This window comes from Hyperolius riggenbachi, chromosome 10 (genome assembly GCF_040937935.1).
Source record: "Hyperolius riggenbachi isolate aHypRig1 chromosome 10, aHypRig1.pri, whole genome shotgun sequence".
In the NCBI taxonomy this organism is placed as follows: Eukaryota; Metazoa; Chordata; class Amphibia; order Anura; family Hyperoliidae; genus Hyperolius; species Hyperolius riggenbachi.
Genome location: NC_090655.1, coordinates 226,820,199 through 226,826,974, shown reverse-complemented (window position 1 = coordinate 226,826,974; position 6,776 = coordinate 226,820,199).

Sequence of the window (6,776 nt, the reverse complement as noted above, 5' to 3'; positions counted from 1 at the left end):
GGACAGAAGAGGAGGCGGGGGAGTCAGAGGAAGAGCTGGATTATGATGATGCTGCTGATGATGACGACGTTGTGGACCCTAACTATGTGCAGCCTGCTGAGTCCGTGGAAGAATGGTCAGAGCAGGATGACGAGTCACCTCGGCCTAGGCAAGGATATCGCCATATGTCAGGCAGGGGCAGGGGCATCGGCAGCAGTGGGCGTGGAGGAAGTAGACAGGACACTGCTTCAGCCGGCACCACCACCATGCAACCCCCGGCAACTACTACCACACATTGCTCCGCTGCACCCTCTGCTAGTGGGGGCCGCAGTAAATTAAAGTCACCAGTGTGGGGTTGCTTTGAGGAATGTACTGATGACAAAAGGTATGCGGTGTGCAGGTTATGCAGCAAAAGATTGAGCCGTGGGAAAAGTCTGAGCAAGATGGGTACCTCATCCCTCCAGGGCCACCTGAGAAGCCGCCACTGCCGCGAGTATGCGGACTTTAAGAGGAAGCAGGCACTGCTGGCAGGGGTTCCTGAGAGCAGAAGGCCCACCAGCGCAGCAGCATCCTCCTTCCCTCAGGGTCGTGAATCCCCCACAGCAGCAGCAGTAGTAGCACGCAAGCGCTCTTCCACCTCGGCTGCTCAGGACACAGACATTGAGGCTGGCAGCCAGTGTTGGTCTCTCTCCTCTGTCTTCCCTGCATCCCAGCGTCGTCAGACCCTGCTGAGCGACACCTTTCAGGGTCTGACCAAGCCTCTGCCTCCAAGCCACAGGCGGATCCGCAAACTCAATGGCTTGCTGGCCCGGGCCATGGCATCACAGCTGCTTCCCTACTCCCTGGTGCAGGAGGGGAGCGCCATGCGGACGCTGCTCCAATTTGGCATCCCCGAGTGGCAAGTCCCCAGTCGCCACTATTTCAGCAGGAGCGCGATCCCAGCACTCCACAAGTTTGCGGTGGAAAACGTGGCCCGTTCCCTGGACTACTCTGTGGGCAAGCGGGTCCACGTGACCATGGACTCGTGGAGTAGCAGATTTGGGACAGGTCGCTACCTGTCCTTTACGGCCCACTGGGTGACACTGATGGAAGGGAGGGAGGACAAGAGCGCATCAGCCCAGCTAGTGGTGCCACCACGCGGGATCAGGGGGGATGCAGAAGGGTCCTGTCACGACACTCCCTCAGCACCCGGAAAGCAAGCCCGCCTCGGCAGCAGCAGCGCCAAGCCTCGGCACTGCCAAGCCCTTTTAACATTGGTGACCGTGGGGAAGGAGAGGCTTACGGCCACCAACGTCCTGGCCGCCCTCAGGAAGCAGGAGCAGAGGTGGCTGACCCCCAGAGGCCTGGAAGTGGGGTATGTGGCAGCCGATAACGGGGCCAACCTGGTGGCAGCAGTGCAGCAGGGAAACCTCCAGCACATCCCCTGCTTGGCCCACGTGCTCAATCTTGTGGTGCAGCGCTTCTTGCGCACCTACCAGGGGATGAGCGAGCTGCTGCAGGATGCCCGGGCGGTGGTACGCTTTTTCCGCCTGTCAGCCACTGCCTCTGCACTCTTGTCCACCTTACAGCAGCAGTATGGAAGGCCACAACACCGGATGATCATCGACATGCCAGTTCGCTGGAATTCGACTCTGGCCATGTTGGAGCGGCTGTGTCAGCACAGGCTGGCTCTTAGGGCCTACATGCTAGACCCAAGTGTCCCCAGCAACCAGCAAGTCCCCATGATTACTGCCACTCAGTGGACACTGATGCAGCAAGTATGCCTGGTGCTGAGTCCCTTCCTGGAGGCAACCAAGATGGTCAGTGAGGAGCGGGCCTCTGTGTGCCAGTGGGTGCCCTTGGTTTGTCTACTGGAGCAGGCAATGGACAATTTAATTGAGCGTGGGGATGAAGCCCTGAGGCAGTTGGAAGAACAGGAGCAGATGGCAGCACAGTCCAGCTCAGAGGAGGGCTCACAGCAGGTAGTGGAAGAGTTGGAGGTCCCTAACCTGAATGAGGAGGAGGAGGAGGAGCAGAGTGCAGCAGGCGTTGTACGTGGATGGCGGTTTGAGGAGGACAACGACATGGCACAGGAAGAGGACAGGCATGCGTTATGGGACAATGGCGAGGACGAGGCAGGGCCCACTTGTTTCCCATGGCTGTGCACATGTTGCGCTGCCTTCGCAGGGACCCCCGGGTGATCCAGATGCGTTCAAGGGAGGACATCTGGATTACCTTAATGCTTGATCCCCGTCTGAAGGGGAAGCTGGGAGACTTAATGACGCCATCCACCACCGAGCAACGCACAAGGGAGTTGAAGGAGGCCCTTGTGCGCAGACTACTGGAAGCATTCCCCCAGCCTTCCACCCCCACTGTAACTGCTCTGCCAAGCCAGCAAGAGGTGCCTGCCATTGCCACTAGCAGCACAACAACAACCACCAGCAGCAGCAGCAGCAACTGGCGCCCCGGAGACCTGAAGAGCCTAAGCAAGAGCCTGTATGCAGTGCAGCAGCCCAGAACAGAGGTGCCCGCCACAGCATCCACCACCAACCAGCACAAGCAACGACTGACCACCATGGTGTCTGACTATATGGGGTCATCCAGCGGGCTCAATGACACCGACAGCCCCATGGACCCCTTGGAGTACTGGGTCAAGAGACTGGACATCTGGAGCGAGCTTTCCCAGTACGCCCTGGAACTCCTATCCTGCCCTCCTTCCAGTGTCCTCTCAGAGAGATGCTTTAGGGCTTGTTTCCACCATAGCGAATCCGCATGCGGCGACGAGATGCGGATTCGCTTGTTACACTGAAGTGGCCGGGGCTGTTTCCACATGTGCGGCGTGCGGGAGCGATTTGGCGGCGGGCCAAATCTGCACGACGGGACCCACAGAATTCGCCTGCGTCGGGAATCCGTGCGAATCGCCGCTAATGTATTTAATAGTAAAAACGCATGCGTTTGTTACATGCGTTTTTACCCGCGATTTCGCGTGCGATTTCGCACCCTTTTCAATGTTATTTTGCCCTGGCAGTGTCATGGTTAATTTCGCAGGGTGCCATGCGAAATCGCACGCGAAATCGCGGGTAAAAACGCATGCGGAAACGCATCCGCATGCGTTTTTACAAGCGTCGGAATGACGGCGAAATCGCGTCGCAACAGTGGAAACGGGCCCTAAGTGCGGCCGGTGGCGTGGTCACAGAGAAGCGCTCTCGGCTCTCCCACGCCTCTGTGGACAAACTCACCTTCCTGAAAATCAACCAGGCTTGGGTGGAAGGTGAGTTCCTGGCCCCTATTGTCGGACACAGGGGGACATGAAGTGGCTGCTGCATGTGCTGTTGTTAACTATGCCTGCCTTTATAAAGACATTTACTACCTGCCTAGTGCCTACCTTGGTTAATTTTTTGGTGTTATGGTACTACTACCAGTAAGTTGCCATGGTCCTCCTTCTGAGCTGCTGAACTGACCGCCCGCTTTGTCCTCCTGACTCACTCGCTACTACACTCTGCGTTCACACTGCCCGGGTCGCCGGGTGCATTTAATTTTTTGCCCAGCACTATGACGCTGTGCTACTACTACTGTGCTGCTGCTGCTGCTGAACTGACCGCCCGCTTTGTCCTCCTGACTCAGTCGCTACTACACTCTGCGTTCACACTGCCCGGGTCGCCGGGTGCATTTAATTTTTTGGCTAGCACTATGACGCTGTGCTACTACTACTGTGCTGCTGCTGCTGAACTGACCGCCCGCTTTGTCCTCCTGACTCAGTCGCTACTACACTCTGCGTTCACACTGCCCGGGTCGCCGGGTGCATTTAATTTTTTGGCCAGCACTATGACGCTGTGCTACTACTACTGTGCTGCTGCTGCTGAACTGACCGCCCGCTTTGTCCTCCTGACTCAGTCGCTATTACACTCTGCGTTCACACTGCCCGGGTCGCCGGGTGCATTTAATTTTTTGGCCAGCACTATGACGCTGTGCTGCTGCTACTACTACCACCAGTATGTTGCCGTGGTCCTTTTGTGCTGCTGAACTGACCGCCCGCATAGTCCTTCTCCTGACTCAGTCGCTACCACCACTGCACTCTGCGTTCACACTGCCCGTGTCCACTGACAACTCTGCTGCGATGTCATTGCTAATTGCTGCAAAAAAAACAAAAAAAAAATTACAAAAACCTCTCTGGAGCCTTTTTGCCGTCAGCCACTCATCCTCCTCCAGTGGTACCTTCGCCGCCAAGTGCCATTGGAACTCGCCTTCACCTCTGACTGCTTAACGCGTATATCCCTTTTTAAAACCACTTATTACCAATTAATAGCCCCATTTAAAGTGTTGATTTCACTTTAAAATCCATTTTCTCTAGAAACATTTTTTTTTTTAAATTTTTTATGTTGAAGTTATGTTGCCCCTTATCACCTCGATAATCCATGCTATTTGGGGGACTGTAGCATGTATGGGGGCTTTGTTATTAACGTTAAAAGAAAATCCACCTCCGGGCGTGAATCCGCGTGTGATTACGCCATTCACGGGAAAAAATCCGCGCGGTTGCGTGGACGCGGACGAAAATCCGCATGCGGCGGGGCCGAATGCGGATTTTTTTTTGCAACCACGCGGATTTCTGAATTCGTGGATGAGGCACATCCGAGCATCCCTGCTACGGGGGACAATGCAACAAGTTTTGCAAGTTTGAGCTAGCTTCATTAGGCAATAACAATGGAGCAATAGCATATGTGGTCAGTAGAAGAGCCAGGCACCTTCATTTCAACTACCAGTACATACTACACTATATTTGACTCTTGGTGTCCTTACTCTGTGTCCCAATAGTTGTCACCTACAACCCACACCTGGACATCTTAAGGGCCCTTTTCCACCTGCAGTCGCTAGCGTTCACGCTGAACGCTAGCGATTGCTGAATCGCAAAACAGGCGATTCCCTGACGTTTTGCGGCCGCGATTTTGCTATGCACTGCATAGCAAAATCGCGGCAAATATCGCTCCGCCGCGCGTTCGCGTTCGGGTAAAAAACTAATCGCGGTAGTGGAAATGACCTACCGCGATTCCTATGTTAAAAAGCAAACCATAGCGATTGTAAAATCGCTAGCGGTTTGCGACTTTGCGATTCAGCCAGCGCAAACGCGCTGGTGGAAAAGGGCCCTTAGGAGGATTGCTAAGGAACTTCATCCCATTTTACACAAGAATTACAGACTGAAAATGATATTACATAATCCTCCCCTCCTGTCATATTGGTAACCACCCAATCTAAAACAGATGATTGTCAGGAGTTCTTTGGATAGGCCACAACAGAACGGAACATCAAACTGCCGACAAAAAAGGTGTGGGACCTGCAGGCACATTTATTCCACTGACAGGTTAATGATACCAGGTTCACAACAGGAGTACACAGAGGCACATTCCCCCCCACCACCAACAGAGCTCTCTATTGGTGGGGTCTGATCGCCCCCCCCCCAGTTTCTTTTTTTTAAACAAATATTTATAGTCTTTTTTTTTTTTTATAATTTTTTTTTTCTATTGCCCTACCTCCCCGGCCAGCCTATCACAGCGATCGGCTGTGATAGGCTTCAGCCTATCACTGCCGATCGCTCACCTGTGTTTCTCAGGAAGACAGCCGTGTCACACGGCTGTCCCCAGTACAGTGCTGCTGCTGATCGCAGCGCTGTACAATGTAATTAGACGGCGAAACTGCCGTCTAACAGTCTCCCGAGCGGCAATCGCTCTGATCGCCTGCGCGCGATCTCCTGCAAACTGAAGCCCCAGGACTTGACCCCAATTGGCGTTAGGTGGTCCTGGGGCTGCTGCCGCAGTCATGCCCATGGGCGTTACCCGGTCTTGAAGTAGTTAACAATACTGAATCTGAACTCCCAGTTGCTACACCCTTTCGTTCTAACGGAAACAGCATGAATGATCTTCATGTCACTGCCCTGAAGGGTTGCTTCAAATCGTCAAATGATAGATTAATAGCAGAAACAAAATGTATAAATTGGTTCAAAGCTGTGGACACAGGCTTGAATAAGGACAAAAACTTTTTATATTGGTATGAGGCTGATATTTAATTATTATTATTATTTAGGATTTATATAGCGCCGACAACTTATGCAGCGCTGTACAGAGAATATAGTCTTGTCACCAACTGTCCCTCAGAGGAGCTCACAATCTAATTCCTACCATAGACATCATACTGTATGTCTATGTATGCATCGTGTAGTGTATGTATTGTAGTCTAGGGCCAATTTTTAGGGGGAAGCCAATTAACTTATCTGTATGTTTTGAAGATGTGGGAGGAAACCGGAGTGCCCGGGGGAAACCCACACAAACACGGGGAGAACATACAAACTCCTTGCAGATGTTGACGTGGCTGGGAATCGAAACATGGACCCAGCGCTGCAAGGCGAGAGCGCTAACCACTACGCCACCGTGCTGCCCATTTAATCCCATAAATCTTTCTCAGCCTATATTGCACCCTCTCTGCTTGTAGCTAAACTTGTAAATTCAGAATTTATGATGCCTCTGTGACAGTCTGAGTCCCAATTCTGTGAGTATTGTGTAAACAAACAAAGGAGTCTTATCTCAGCTAACAACCTCTCACCCCATTTAGATGTTCTGTTTCACTGAAGGTAACTTAATGACATGTATTTATACTTAAAAAAAAATCTATGTATCCCCTTTTGATGTTGCATGTATATAGCTGTCTGTTCCATCAGTTTGTAAGCAAACAGGATTGAAGGCTATACAGCCGAAAGCTTGCTTATTCTTATAGGTTAGCCAATAAATTATATCATTCTGATTGAAAACTTCTTGCAGGGGCATAACTAG